Source organism: Danio rerio, chromosome 4, assembly GCF_052040795.2.
Source record: "Danio rerio strain M-AB ecotype USA chromosome 4, GRCz13ab, whole genome shotgun sequence".
Classification (NCBI taxonomy): Eukaryota; Metazoa; Chordata; class Actinopteri; order Cypriniformes; family Danionidae; genus Danio; species Danio rerio.
Genome location: NC_141024.2, coordinates 42,367,210 through 42,383,092, shown reverse-complemented (window position 1 = coordinate 42,383,092; position 15,883 = coordinate 42,367,210). Strand labels below are relative to the sequence as shown.

The following is a 15,883-nucleotide window of genomic DNA, read 5'->3' as shown; positions in this document are numbered from 1 at the left end:
TTTACATTCATGAAAAACACACTACAGAAATTATGCTCACAAATATTAATAAAAAATTTCACACCATATTTTTCTCAAAAAGTGCTTGTGAGTGATAGGGGATATTATGACTGATGTCTGATATTATTTTGTTAATCCTAAAATGATTGAACAACAAGATATTACGATATCTGTGTTTAACATGAAAAACATACTGTAGAAAATATGATTAGAATTATCAATTTAAATTTATTTACAAGATATATTTATGAAAAGCTACTTATGAGTGATACACAATATTATTACTGATGCCTAATATTAATTTGTTGACACTACAATGGTTGGACTTAAAGAAATTTAGACATCTACATCCACAATGAAAAACACTACAGAAAATATGCAAACAAATATTAATATAAATTATTTCTCAACATATATTTATAAAAATGTACTTGTGAGTGATAGATAATATAATTATTGATGTCTGATATTAATTTATTGATCCTACAATAATTGTAAAGCAAGATATTAGGATATCTGCATTTACCATGAAAAAAAAAACTGAGGAAAAAATGCTTATAATTATCAATATTGTTTTTTTTTACAAAATAAATTTATGAAAAGCTACTTGTGAGTCATAGATAATATTATTACTGATGGCTGGATTTTTAATTTCTTTATCCTACATTTATTTCACAACAAGATATTAAGATATTTAGATTCATGAAAAACACTACAGAAATTATGCTTATAAATATTAATATTAATTCATATCTAACATACATTTATTAAACGGTGCTTGTGAGTGATAGACAATAGTATTACTGATGTCCGATGTTCATTTGCTGACCCTACAATGATTGTGAAACAAGATATCAGGATGTTGTAGGAGCAACAAATTAAAATCAGACATCGTTAATAATATTATCTATAACTCACAAGGACCTTTTCATAAATATATCCTGTACATTAATGAATATGCTTTATTTATGCACATAATTTCTGTAGTGTGTGTTTCATTGTGAATGTAAACATCCTGATATCTTGTTTCACAATCATTGTTGCTTAGGTTAAACTTCGACCTCCTTTTCAGTTGATGTGGAAAACAAAAGCAAAAGTTTTTAAACAAAATGAATTAAACAAAATGAAAATCACAAATATTACTTCATTAGCAGCAAATCTGCATATTTATTAAGTTCTGAAGAATCATGTGATGTGAAATTTAATACCACGTTTCAATGTCAAAACTTTCTTAAAATAACTGCAATAAAGACAAGTAACAGATGCATAATATATAGACATGTAACATGTGCATAATGATGTGCAAAGTAATATGGTAAACAATATATAGACTGCTAAATGAACGAAAGTGTGAATATAAAACCAACTTTACCTCTATGACCAGTTTTTGTCTGTCCCTCGGTCTCGCTTCAAATTAAAAGGTGAAAGCTTTCTGTGTGCCCCTTTGTTTACAAATCGTCCTTTGAGTCTTTGTAACTAATGTTAGAGTGATGAGAGAGGAGGGGAGCTATTATGTATCAAATATTCTCTAAGTTTGTATCGAGTTTTCCTTTTTTGTATCATTATTCACTCCACTCTCTGTGGGGGAATTTTATCTGTGTTGAAAGGATCTTGTATGTATGAATGTGTAGATATAGTCTGGGCTTACTTTTAATTAGGTTTTATGTGATGGGGACTGTATTAAGCATTAAAATTATGTTATTAGTTGTATATTTACAGGACTGTGTCGTGGTGGAGAGTCGGATTTCAGGATTTCATCTCATCGGACCCAAAGTTCAGAGACGTGGCACGAGCTTGGTTAGGGGAACGAAAAATCCAAAGGCCAGACTGTGTCCGGCCTTGGTTATGCATTGTCCTACATTTCAACTGACCGCTTCGGATTCCATTTCGACTTATAGAGGTAAAGTTGGTTTTATATTCACACATTCAGACTTTCCCCTTAATAATATAATTTCATAAAAGTATTATTTGCAAACTCTAAATAGTAAAATCATATTAGCAACCAATGACTATCAAAGTACAACATTGTTCACAGTCAAATAAACAGTGTTATTGTTGTTTTCAAGTCACACTTGCATGCTAATTCCGCTCAAATATTCAAAGTAACATGGTAAACAATATAGAGACTTCTAAATGAATGAATGTGGGAATATAAAACCAACTTTACCTCTATTTTCGACTTCCTCCTTCGTCCAGACCCTCCTCCACTCCTGTTTCTCATTGTTCAATATCATGCTGTTTTATGTATTTTTGTGAATAAATAAATAATTGTTTTATTTTTTGTTTTTTTTATTTTTTGATTACTTTGTTTATTTAATTTGTTTATTTGTTTAAAATTAGGTGTATGTCTTTTATTTGTGTTTTTATTGTTTTGTTGCGTGTGTGTGTTTTTTTTGTGTCCCTTCGTATATTTACTTTTGTGTTAAGATTCGAATTAGGGTTTGTCGCGCCGTCCCCCGTGTTTGGGGTATGGTTCCTGTGATTTCAGGTTGTATTAAGAGGGGTTTTAGTGTCAGGGTTACTGATTTTAGGGTTAGGGTGAGTGTAGGGGTTGGGGTTGCATTTTAATTTTTGAAAGGGTTAGTCGCGTAGTCCCCTGAGTCGCTGTGTTTTTAGGTATGATTCCCGTAGTTCAGGGCTGCATAAAAATGAATTTTAATTTTAATGTTAGGGTTACTGACCGTAGGGTTACTGACCGTAGGGTTACTGGCCGTAGGGTTAGGGTGAGTGTTAGGGTTGCGTTTTGGTTTATGGGAATAGGGTTAGTGGTCGCGTCAGGGTTACCATCTATGGGGTTGGGGTGAGTGTTGGTGTTGGGCTGTCGTAATCGAAAATTAGGGTTCATCCCGGAGCTCTCCGTGTTTTAGGTTTTGCTGTTTGTTTTTAGTTTTTATTTAGGCCCCTTGGATACACGGTGTCCAATCGTTTGATCCATATTCTTTCAAACCTTAACCTCTCCCGTAATGACCAAAAGGGGCTTGACTGTAAGGCGGTAACTCTGAGGGCTGAGAGCCCATGCATTAGAACAGTGGTTCCCAACCTTTTTCTTTGGGCCCCCCCCCATGAACATATACAAACATTGGAGCCCCCCCACCATATAAATACATATAAAGTACTGTGTGTGTGTGTGTATATATATATATATATATATATATATATATATATATATATATATATATATATATATATATATATATATGTGTGTGTGTGTGTGTGTGTGTGTAATATTAATATATAGTAATATGTATAGAAAATATTAATTAATCAGTTTTAACTTGTCTTGGCCTTCAATAAAACCAAAATTTAGGTAGGCTTTGTCATACTGTCTAATCTTTTTCTTCGCCTCTGAAGAATCACTGCATTTACGTTTGTCTGCCATTTTTGTTTTGATTTTGCCTTTACGACACGTTGACAAGGAGATTGCGCGAGTGAGCAAAATTTAAATAATTATTTAAAGTTATTTATTTTAATTATTTTCACTATTAGGTTGGAATTTTAAGCATGCGTTTAGATTTTTATTTATTTTTTTGGTACTTAAAAATACATATATAATAGTAGGGCTGCTCGATTTTGGGAAAATTCATATTCACGATTATTTTGGTCATAATTGTAATCACGATTATTCAAAACCATTGCCAGTTAAAGTCAAAATTATTAGCGCTCCTGAGATTTTTTTTTTTTTTTTTATAAATATTTCCCAAATTATGTTTAACAGAGCAAGGAATTTTAACAGCATTTCCTATAATATTTTTTCTTCTATTTGTTTTATTTTAGCTAGAATAAAGAAAGGTTTAAATATTTTGAAACCAATTTAAGGTCAATATTATTAGCCCCCTTAAGCAAGATATATTTTTGATTGTCTGCAGAATAAACTACTGTTATAATGACTTGCCTTATTACTCTAATTAAGCCTTTGAACTGCACTTTAATCTGAATGCTAGTATTTTGAAAAATATCTAGTAAAATATTATGTGTGCTGTCATTATAGCAAAGACAAAAAGAAATCAGTAATTAGAAATGAGATATCAAAACTATTATGTTTAGAAATAAGTTAATAAAATATTCTTTCCATGAAACAGAAATTGGACAGGAAAAGGTTTGCTAATATTCAAGAGGGCTAATAATTCTGACTTCAAGTGTATACATACAGTTATTTAGAGGGTTTTCTCGTTATGTTTGTTTAATAATGATAAAAACAGGCGGCAGCGGGAATATTTCGCGCTGTCTCTTTAATGGTTTCTCTTTCACGTCTTTTGATCCTCAACTCGTTTGTTTATTACACAAATGAGGGTTAATGTACATAATCACTAAACACCGCGTTTTGACACCTATTTGACCATTAAAGTGCTTACGTTAAGATGACTAGATGTCTGCGCTACTCTGCTCGTCTCAGTGTGTGAATGAGAGTGAATGCTGACCGGCCACATATGCTTCTGACTGCGTGATCGTGCTGCACACACACACATAAGCTTTTTCGCGCTTTTAAGAGCCATTTAAGAGCGTGTACAACTGGAACGTGGCAAAATATGATGCAATAATCATTTATCTCGATTAATGCTTTTTTTATAATCGTTTGAAACCGAAATCTAAATCGGATATTCGATTAATTGCAAAGCCCTTTATAATAGTGGAGCATTTTTATGCCTTTTTCTACCTCAATACTTATCCTCTTCCGCGCCCCCCCTGTGAACTCTGGCGCCCCCCTTAGGGGGGCGCGGACCCCAGGTTGGGAACCACTGCATTAGAAAATGCTTAACTAATAATTTGCGTTTTTCGATTTTGTTACGTATGTTGTATGTGTGTTGATATGTTCGTAATGAGAGTTGATTCTTAGTTTGCCCAACGTATTGTTTGTGGCATTTCGTACAATAAATTAAGTAAATGCAGTTGGATACTCCCGCTGATGTGTTGCGTTGTGTTTCGTAAATGTTTTTGTTTGTTTTGTTCTGGACCCACCGTCTCACCGTGTAGTGTTTGTGCGCTTCCGCTCTTGTCGGTTTTTGTTGTTGGCTGGTTTTGCTACTGACCAGTGTGTCTAGTAAGTTTTTGTTTCTCTTAAAGGCCGCGATTGGTCTGTGTTTCTGTATAAAACGTGTGGGTTCGATGAATTTGTTGAAGTTTTCTTTTGTTGCTCTATTAAGTTGTTTACTCTGTTGTGAGTAAAATGTGACGAGGGGGATTATTTTGTTGCGTGTGTTTGTTGTTGTTGTTGTTGTTGTTGTTGTTGGGTTTGTGATAGATTGTTGAAATGTTTTGAAAATTTTCCGAAGGTATGTGCGTCCGTATCCCCGTTTTTTAAGTGCCTTAAAGAGGGTTTTAACTGCCATTTTAAAGTCTGTCTCTTGAGAAGATATTCTGTAAAATCTAAGGATTTGTGACTTGATTACTCCCCGAAATGTGTGTTTAGGGTGAAAGCTAGACTTGTGTAGTAGCGAGTGTGTGTCTGTGGGTTTGAAGTAAACTTTGTAGTCCAATTGGTTTTGTTTCTCAAATTTTGGTCCTTTGTATGTGACTACGTCCAAGAAGTTCACTTGTTGGTCGTTGATCTCAAACTTGATTGTGATGGAACTTTGATGATTGTTCAAGTGTGTTGTGAATCTTTGAAATTCCTCTCGGCCGTATGTCCATACTCCCCAAATATCGTCTAGGAATCTGTAATATGCGAATGGTTTTAAGGGAAAATTAGTTAGTGCGGATTGCTCCCAAGCTGCCATGAATATGTTTGCGTAAGAGGGTGCGAATTTTTTGCCCATGGCGGTGCCCTTTGTTTGCAGATAGAATTTCGAGTTAAATTCAAAGTCGTTTTTGGTGAGGTTGGTTTCTAATAGTTTGATTATATACTCATCGGGTCGTTTGGGGTCCGGAAAACGCTTGAAGCAATCTTGCACAGCCGATATTCCGGCCTGTGTTTCGATGTTTGTATAGAGACTGTCTATGTCGATAGTAAAGAGGAGGGCGTCCGTGGGGATTTTTAGATTTTTAGTCTTTTGTATGAAATCGTATGTGTCTCGTAAATAACTGGCGTGTCGCTGTGAGATGGGGTTTAAGAAATATTCTATATATTCGGCTGTATAGTATGATTCGCTATCACAGTCCGATACTATTGGACGGCCTGGCGGTATCTTATGTGGCCTACTCCAGTCTTTCGGGTCTTTGTGAATTTTGGGCAGTAGATAAAATCTCCTTGGCCTGGGAGTGCCCGATCCCATTAAATAAGTTTTTTGGTCCCCGCTAATAATCTTTTTTTCGCACATTTCTTCAAGTATTTCTTTGATTTCTAGTCTCGTTTGGGGGTATATGGGTTCGTTCAAGGGGCTATAGTGTTCTTGTTTGTTAAGTTGTCGATGCCCCTCCCATAAATAGTCCGTTTTGTCCATGAGTACGACCGCGTTTCCCTTGTCCGCAGGTTTGATTACCAACTGGTGATTGCCGTGTAAGTTTTTAATAGCTATTCTTTCATTCTTTGTGAGATTTTCTTCTTCTGACCGGCCCCAATCGAGATGTTTGTACGCGTAATAGTCTGCTTTGATCAATGAGTTGATTTGCGGGGGTAAACTGGATAGTGCTGGAGTCCAATCGGAGTTGTGTGTGAATGGTAATTTCTGTTTTTGTCTTTTTTTGCCCTCAAAGTATACTTCTAATTTTATTCGTCTGTGATAAGTCTGTAAGCTATGTAATAATTCGATCTTTTGTGTGGTTCTTTTAGTTGAGGGAATGAACGAAAGGCCTTTCCGTAATGTTTCCGTTTGATCTTGGGTTAGTATTACCGTCGATAAATTGACTATGCGTTTGTCTGAGTCCCCTGTTGGGATATTTGGCCTTCCAAGTTTAAATAATACATCCAGTGTTCTAAAAGTGCTCGGGCCGTACCGGCGGTCCAGTGGATCATGTCGTTCTCTACCCTAAAATCCCTGGATGGTAATGCTGCTACATGATGAAGATTGTCTCTGATGTATTTGTTCATGGCCGTGAGATGTGCTTTTTCTTCTTCTGGTAGTGTTTGGCTAAAGTTAATGAGTGGTACGATGATCTCCGTGTGTGGTAAGCGAGCGCGTGCTGTTTTGTATGTTCTGAGTATTTCCTTTTCTGTGGTTGAGATGCACCTTTGTGTACGATTATTGATTCCGAACGAGAGCATTAGTACTTCGGGTTCCATTGCGATCGTTGCTTTTTCCACCAAATAACCGGCGTGTTGGAATTTGGCTCCCGGGAAGCTATCCACCTGGAGCTCTACTATATCAAAAGACGGGATCCTTGCTACGTTAGAGTCGCCGATTATCACACATTTCTTTTTTAGGTTGAGGCTCCAGTCTATGTGTTTTTTGTCTGTCTTGATGTGTTTGTAAGGTCTGCCCACCGATTTTGGTGTGGAGGGGGTCACGAGTGTGTGTGTGTCCTTTCTTGGTGTGGCGAGCGCTGTCGATGTGTTCTCAGTGTCGTGTGTGGTATTTTCGGTTTCTTCGATTCGTGTACTGTCTCTCTGTTCGTTTTCGGTCTCCAATGTAGGGGATGTTCTATGTACTGAGTTGACTGTATATGTGGAGTAGTCGTAATCCGTTGAGTCCTCCGAGTATAAACTGGGGGAGGTGGCTCTGTCCACTAGAGATGCCTAAAGAATGTTTATAATATGTTTGAATTAATAGAATGTCATAATTTCAATATACACACCTGTAAAGCTGCTATGAGAAAGTTGATATTATTCATTCATTCATTCATTTTCTTGTCGGCTTAGTCCCGTTATTAATCCAGAGTCACCACAGCAGAATGAACCGCCAACTTATCCAGCACGTTTTTACGAAGCGGATGTCCTTCCAGCTGCAACCCATCACTGGGAAACATCCATACACTTATTTACACACATACACTATGGACAATTTAGCTTACCCAATTCACCTGTTCCGCATGTCTTTGGACTGTGGGGGAAACCAGAGCACCTGGAGGAAACCCATGTGAACACAAGGAAGAACATGCAAACTCCACACAGAAATGCCAACTGAGCCGAGGTTCAAACCAACGACCTTCTTGCTGTGAGGCGACAGCACTACCTACCACTACCACTGCATTGCCCAAAGTTGATGTTATACTCTACACATTTTTTTTTTTTACAGTAAAACAGAAAAAAAAGATGTGTTTGAAATATGCTATACAAAATATGCTGTTCCCCTTCGGTTGGGGAACTTCAGTGCCATGAATGGGGAGGATTCGGATCAGAAGCCGCTTATCTGGAGAGTATTGAACGGGCCAATGAATGAAATTAATTGGCAGCGTAAGCTTGCGCAGGTGTGCGACATCTGCAATTATCTCAGCATATAAGCACACCTGAAGCCAGCAGACGCCATCCTTTTCGCTTCAGATCCTTTCTGAGTGAGTCGATGAGGGTTCCTCTTGCTGATCAGCACTTCAGAGCGAACGAGTGTGCCTCCCGGTCCAGAGTGGGTCTTCGCGGTGGCAGACGGTCGAGCTGGGTTTCTCCCTTGCCTGCGGTTCTTTGGGTCCGGTCCTCCAGAGCGGTGCGTATAGTTGCAACTTTCCTAAAAGAGCAACACAGTCGTGCAGCACGTCCTTTTCAGGATGGCGCTCCGACTGTGCGTTTCTGGATGCGGGGGTTTCCTGTCTCCGGATGATGGACACGATCACTGCATTGCATGTTTGGGGGTCCAGCATGTTAATGCGGTGCTCGCGGGCGGTTCATGTCGTCATTGCGATGCCATGACCGTTGCACAGCTAAGATCGCGGCTAACTTTCGCAAGAGAGCGAGCCACCCCAGTTGCCTCCTGTTCTAAAAAAGCAGCGGGCGCTCGGGCAGATCTGAGGGTTTCAGCGGGAGCTAATCCGCCGCCCACGGGCTCGCGGACCTCTCGCTCCTCACGGCGCTCCATCCAAGCTTCGGGTGGTGAGAGTGATCCGTCTAACCAGATGGTAGCTCTCACACTCGCTGACACCGGAGATCAGATGTCCTCCGCGGCATCGGAGGGTGGGCTTTCACTGTCCGACGAAGATCCGGACCCGCTCGCCCCCTCCGGGCAGGTGAGCGCTGTCAAATCGGATCCTGAAGCGGACATGTTAGCCGTGCTTTCCCGGGCTGCTTCGGCCGTGGGGTTGGAGATGGTTTATCCCCCAGCTCCGCGGCCGGACCGACTAGATGGGTGCTACGTAGAGGACCAGAAGGCGAAGCCTTCGAAGCCTCTCGTCCCCTTCTTCCCGGAAGTGCACAGTAGGCTCACGCAGTCCTGGAGGGCACCTTTCTCTGCTCGTGCTGCGAGTGCCTCCGCCCTCACCGCCCTTGACGGCGGAGCTGCCAGGGGGTATGAGGCGATCCCGTCAGTGGAGCGCGCTATCGCGGTCAATCTTTGTCCGCGCGGCGCCTCTACGTGGCGGGGTTTGCCCCGCCTCCCGTCCAAAGCCTGTAGGTTGTCTGCCTCCCTCGGAGCCAGAGCTTATAAGGCTGCGGGCCAGGCTGCTTCTGCTTTGCACGCGATGGCCACCTACCAGCGCTACCAAGCGCAGGCGCTGGCCGAGCTGCACGAGGGCGGGTCCAACCCAAGCTTATTACATGAGCTGCGCACCGCGACCGACTATGCTCTTCGGACTACTAAGTCCGCCGCGTGTGCGCTGGGGAGGACGATGTCCACACTTGTGGTTCAGGAACGCCACCTCTGGCTAAACCTGGCCGATATGCGCGACGTTGACAAAGTTCGCTTTCTTGACTCGCCCATATCCCAGGCTGGCCTGTTCGGCGACACCGTCGGTGAATTCACCCAGGAATTCAAGGCGGTGAAAGAGCAGTCGGATGCGATGGGCAATGTCATCTATCGGCGTGGCCGTAAGCCCGCTCCGCCCGCCGAGCCATCCACCTCCGCTGTTCCTCGCCGAGGGCGCCCGCCAACGAGTGCTGCCCCGCCCCCGCCTGCGCCTCCGGCCAAGCGGGCGCGGCGTTCACCTCGAAAGCAGGCAGCCCCTCCTGCCCAGGGCGCCGTTAAGTCCGGTAAACGGACCGCGAAGCGTCCCTGAGACAGGCCATCCGGAGAAGAGGAAACTTGCTCTTTCCCCGCTGGAGGGCGGGGCCCCGATAACAACGGTACTTTTCAGTGCCACCAAAACATCAGTAAAAGAGCACTTTTTCCCTTCCCCGGATGTGACTGCACGAGTTCTGCCAGTCCGGGACGCGCTGCCTTCCGGCTCGCAGACTCTACGTGCTTCGCCAGTGGCTCACGAGCGCTGGGGGGACGGTCTCCCTTCCCTCAGCCCTCCAGCCCCCTCTCCGAAGTCAGGGTGCGGAGCCAGAGCGAATCGCTCTCCTCCAGCTTTTCCGCGGGACCCTCGTGCTTCCCGGATCAGCACACCCACTCCGCGCTGCCCCACCGCTGGTACGTCAGCGATTGTAGCGATGACTCCATTAGCGAGGGCTCTGCCTGCCTGGTTAGCGCGGGCCAGCCCCTCGCGGTGGCTCATACGCACAATCAGACTCGGTTACGCGATTCAGTTCGCGAAACGGCCCCCCAAGTTTACGGGCGTGTATTTCTCCAGGGTCAACCCCCTGTCCGCCCCTGTCTTGCGAGAGGAGATTGCTGCCCTCCTGGCGAAGGGTGCAATCGAGCCGGTTCCTCCAGCCGAGATGGAGAGTGGGTTTTACAGCCCATACTTCATCGTACCCAAAAAGAGCGGTGGGTCACGGCCAATCCTAGATCTGCGCGTTTTGAACCGCTGTCTGCACAGGCTGCCGTTCAGAATGCTCACGCAGAGGCGCATTCTCCAATGCGTTCGTCCTCGGGATTGGTTTGCAGCCATAGACCTGAAGGACGCGTATTTCCATGTCTCCATTCTTCCACGCCACCGCCAATTTCTGCGGTTTGCGTTCGAGGGTCGAGCGTGGCAGTACAAGGTCCTCCCCTTCGGGCTCTCTCTGTCTCCGCGGGTCTTCACCAAACTCGCGGAGGGTGCCCTAGCGCCCCTTCGGCTCGCGGGCATTCGCATACTCAATTATCTCGACGACTGGCTGATTTTAGCCCACTCGCGGGAGCAATTGATTATGCACAGGGACAAGGTGCTTCGGCATCTCCGCCTACTGGGGCTTCAGGTCAACCGAGAAAAGAGCAAACTCGCCCCCGTGCAGAGGATTTCTTTTCTCGGGATGGAGCTGGACTCGATCACCATGGTAGCGCACCTCTCCGAGGAACGCGCTCGCCTGTTGCTGAACTGTCTGAGGGAGCTCGACAGCAAACTAGTGGTCCCACTGAAGTTCTTTCAGAGGCTCCTGGGGCATATGGCATCCGCAGCCGCCGTCACGCCGCTCGGGTTGCTCCATATGAGACCACTTCAGCACTGGCTTCACGATCGGGTCCCCAGACGCGCATGGCACGCGGGCACACACCGGGTCTCGGTTACTGCGCTGTGTCGCCGCGCCCTCAGCCCTTGGAACGACCCCTCGTTCCTACAGGCCGGTGTGCCTCTAGGACAGGCGTCCAGCCATGTTGTTGTTTCAACAGACGCTTCCAACACTGGTTGGGGGGCCGTGTGTCGCGGGCATGCGGCTGCGGGCCTCTGGAAGGGTGCCCAGCTGCATTGGCATATCAATCGCCTAGAGCTGTTGGCAGTGTTCCTCGCTCTCCACCGCTTTTTACCGGTGCTGGAGCGGCAACACGTGCTGGTCAGGACGGACAGTACGGCGGCGGCGGCGTATATCAACCGCATGGGGGGTATGCGCTCTCGCCGCATGTCTCAGCTCGCCCGCCGTCTGCTCCTCTGGAGTCACCCGCGGCTGAAATCGCTGCGCGCCATTCACGTCCCAGGCACGCTCAATCGTGCAGCCGATGCGCTCTCACGACAGCTGTTACGCCCTGGAGAATGGAGACTCCACCCCGAGTCTGTTCAGCTGATATGGGCGCGATTCGGGGAGGCCCAGATCGATCTGTTTGCTTCCCCCGAGAACGCTCACTGCCAGTTGTTTTTTTCCCTGACCGAGGGCTCTCTCGGCACGGATGCACTGGCCCACAGCTGGCCTCGGGGCATGCGCAAGTATGCGTTTCCCCCAGTGAGCCTGCTCGCGCAGTTTCTGTGCAAGGTCAGGGAGGACGAGGAACAGGTTCTGCTAGTTGCGCCCCTTTGGCCCAACCGGACCTGGATATCAGAGCTCTCACTCCTCGCGACGGCCCTCCCCTGGCGGATCCCTTTGAGAGAGGACCTACTCTCTCAGGGACAGGGCACCATCTGGCACCCTCGCCCCGATCTTTGGAACCTCCACGTGTGGTCCCTAGACGCGAGGAAGACTTAGGTAACCTACCGACTGCGGTGGTTAATACCATCACTCAGGCTAGAGCCCCCTCCACGAGGCGCGCCTATGCCCTGAAGTGGAGTCTATTCACTGAATGGTGCGTCTCTCGCAGAGAAGACCCCCGAAATTGCCAGATTAGTGTTGTGCTCTCTTTCCTTCAAGAGAAGTTGGACAGCAGGCTGTCGCCCTCCACTCTCAAGGTTTACGTGGCCGCCATCTCCGCTTATCATAGCGCGGTAGCTGGCGGCACCGTGGGAAAGCATAACCTGGTCATCCAGTTCCTTAGGGGTGCTAGGCGAATTAATCCATCTCGCCCCCCTCTCATGCCCTCTTGGGATCTCGCCCTCGTTCTCACGAGTCTGCGATCCGATCCCTTTGAGCCACTCGAATCAGTATCTCTAAGATTTCTGTCCCTGAAGACAGCTCTGCTGGTTGCGTTGGCCTCCATCAAGAGGGTCGGGGACCTGGAGGCATTTTCGGTCAGTGACTCGTGCCTGGAATTCGGGCCGGATTACTCTCACGTTATCCTGAGACCCCGCCCCGGTTATGTGCCCAAGGTTCCTACCACCCCCTTTAGAGATCAGGTAGTGAACCTGCAAGCGCTGCCCCCGGAGAAGGCAGACCCAGCCCTTTCTTTACTTTGTCCAGTTCGCGCTCTGCGCATTTATGTGGACCGTACTCAGAATTTTAGATCATCTGAGCAGCTCTTTGTCTGTTATGGCGGTCGGCAGCAGGGAAGTGCCGTATCGAAACAAAGATTATCCCACTGGATTGTGGATGCCATTTCACTCGCTTATTCGAGTCGAGGTCAGCCGTGTCCCCCGGGAGTACGTGCACACTCCACTCGGAGCGTTGCATCCTCTTGGGCGCGTGCACGCGGCGCCTCTCTAACAGACATCTGTAGAGCTGCGGGCTGGGCGACACCCAACACATTTGCAAGGTTTTACAATCTGCGAGTGGAGCCGGTTTCCTCAAGGGTATTAGGTAACCCTTTGGTGATTGAGGAGACAACTCGGTAGGGTGTTGAAACACGCTTGCTGCGCCATTCTCCCTAACACGGAGGTACGTGCGCCTTTTTTTTTTTTATCTGTCAGTAAAGTTCCCCGTCAGGTGAGCCCTGCAGATTCCTCCGTGGCCCCCAGCACTGACTCAGCGGAGGAGTCACTTGCTGGCCCACTACGTTGTAGGTCTGCCCGCTGGTCAGCCCGCGTTTTGGGTATAGGTGCCTGCTATGCGTGATCCCCACTATGCGATCCCATATGCTTATTCCGCCACGGTTAAGTCCCCCCCCTGGGCGGACCCGTGTCTTCCCTCTCCGCTAACCACTCTTTGCTATGCGTACTCCCCCTTTTTAGGGCTAGTCCATAGGTAAATTCTGCCATCTATCCCCCCCTTGGGTAACGGATGGCCTCCGCAGCGTCCTCCCTATCGGGATTGCACGCTTCCCAACGTACTGTCGTATTTCCTAGAATTATCTAGATGCTCACGACTTCCCAAAAAATATATCTAAATCCGTAAAACTTCTGTTGAAGTAGGATAAATTAGGGCCAGGGACACGTTGGAGGACCGCGCCCCCCATGATGTGGGTGCGTCACGCTTGCTTGACTATCTCCTCATCGGGGGTGTTGGTAAGGTGCAGTCATTATGGCGCTTTCCATATTCTCCCATTCATGGCACTGAAGTTCCCCAACCGAAGGGGAACGTTCGAGGTTACAGAAGTAACCCTTCGTTCCCCGAGGAGGGGAACGGAAGTGCCATATTCCGTCGCCATAATGACTGTCCCTTAGCTGTTTGAAAGTCTCTTCAGCTTAAAAGGATGGCGTCTGCTGGCTTCAGGTGTGCTTATATGCTGAGATAATTGCAGATGTCGCACACCTGCGCAAGCTTACGCTGCCAATTAATTTCATTCATTGGCCCGTTCAATACTCTCCAGATAAGCGGCTTCTGATCCGAATCCTCCCCATTCATGGCACTTCCGTTCCCCTCCTCGGGGAACGAAGGGTTACTTCTGTAACCTCGAACGTTCTCTCATTTGGTGTAAATGTTACTATAAATTAAAATTCACATTAAAATTTGAATATAAAATTAAAACTATAAAACTATTTTAAAAAAGAATGTTTAATGAGTGAAAGCAGTTTACATTTCAAATTTTCATGTTTCACAGTATTTATATTAGACTCATTGCTCTCTGAACTTTCCTGCAATATTAAGTATTTTTTGTAAGTAAGAGCTATATATTTCTGCTGCAGAATGCCAAGTACATTCCAACCAGAAAACCTTTCCATATGACAGGATTGTGAAAAGGAGGATGTCCAAAGAAGTAAGACCACTTATTTATGTTTGAAGTTACTTAAGTAAAAAAATATAATTTTATAAATATAAAAAGATTTATCCCATGGTTCTTTTTAATTTAAGCGTGATTTAGCTTATAATGTGTGGGTATTTATAGTGGTTAGAACAACAGGCATATCTGAAAATATAGATTTTTTGCCTCTAAAACATAATTTAATTTCATAATGAGCACAATCATTTTAATCTGATCACAACTAATATAACATGTATTTAGTCCTACTGGTTTGATCCACTGTTAACTGTAATATTTGGTATGTCAGGCATTGTGTCAGCACGTTTCCAGGCAACTTTAACATTGCTTTCAATGCCTTCTACAACTAAAGCCAATCTAGCTGCTTCTTTGAAAGTACTTGATTGAGTGACATTGACAGTGAACAGGTTTAAAGACAACTATGCTGACTTTCTAGATATTTCATTTAATAGATATTGTTGTGGCTAGGTCAAACAATTATGCTAAATGTTCAAATAATTCTAGTCACTCAGTACTAACAGTTAATGTTGCTCAATGCTCATGTTCTTAAAGGGTGTTGAAGAGGCAAGAGTCAGATGGAAGCCGTGTTCTGGATGGTAAGTGTCACAAACACAATATAATTCTGTCATACAGTGGTGGAAATATGTTGAACATGTTGAATATGTTTTGATGTTAACAATTTTTCTTGTAGATAATAATGTAAAGTGAAGATAACCTTTTTTCAAAGCTTAAAATTGTAATAATCTTTAACTAATATGTCTGTGTTTGCAGCAAATTACTTTTTAAAATTATGTTAATTTAAATATCACAGCCTATCCTGTAAACATAATTATAATTAAATGTCTTTGACTGATTTACAGTGGGATGAAATGGAAAGACTCCTGGGAGCCATTAAATCACTTTTTGTAAAATACAGTGGGTTATAAAAAAGGAATGCTTTTAAAAAAAGATTTGTCTACTGCTGTTGTAGCTATTTTCGGTGCAGGTCTTGTTTTTGTTTGTTGTTTTAAATCTACTTTAACTCAGCACATGTTTAAACCCACATTTTGACATTGTTTTTGTTTTATTTTTATTTTTTGAATTGTATTATAATACATTTTTTCTGTTAACCTAGACTAAAGACTTCCACGCACAAAGATAACCACTTACAGTATTTTCATCTACGTCATATCTGCAGCCACTAAATCCCTCTGCAAAATTGTTTGAATGTTTGTATTTGAAAAAATAAATAAATATATTAATGATTTAAATGTAATAAATGCATTTCTGGTTCTTCAGGAGTTTTATGG

The 15,883-nt window shown here is 44.2% G+C and overlaps 1 protein-coding gene and 1 long non-coding RNA gene across 2 annotated transcripts in view; both read right to left on the bottom strand.

Annotated features, from left to right (window-relative positions):
* LOC148680790 (uncharacterized) overlaps window positions 1–15,883 on the bottom strand; it is a 796,717-nt gene that overhangs the window by 40,344 nt on the left and 740,490 nt on the right. The window lies entirely within an intron of this gene.
* The window catches only part of LOC148680839 (uncharacterized), a 785,675-nt gene that overhangs the window by 417,743 nt on the left and 352,049 nt on the right, over window positions 1–15,883 (bottom strand). The gene's annotated exons all lie outside the window — the stretch shown is intronic.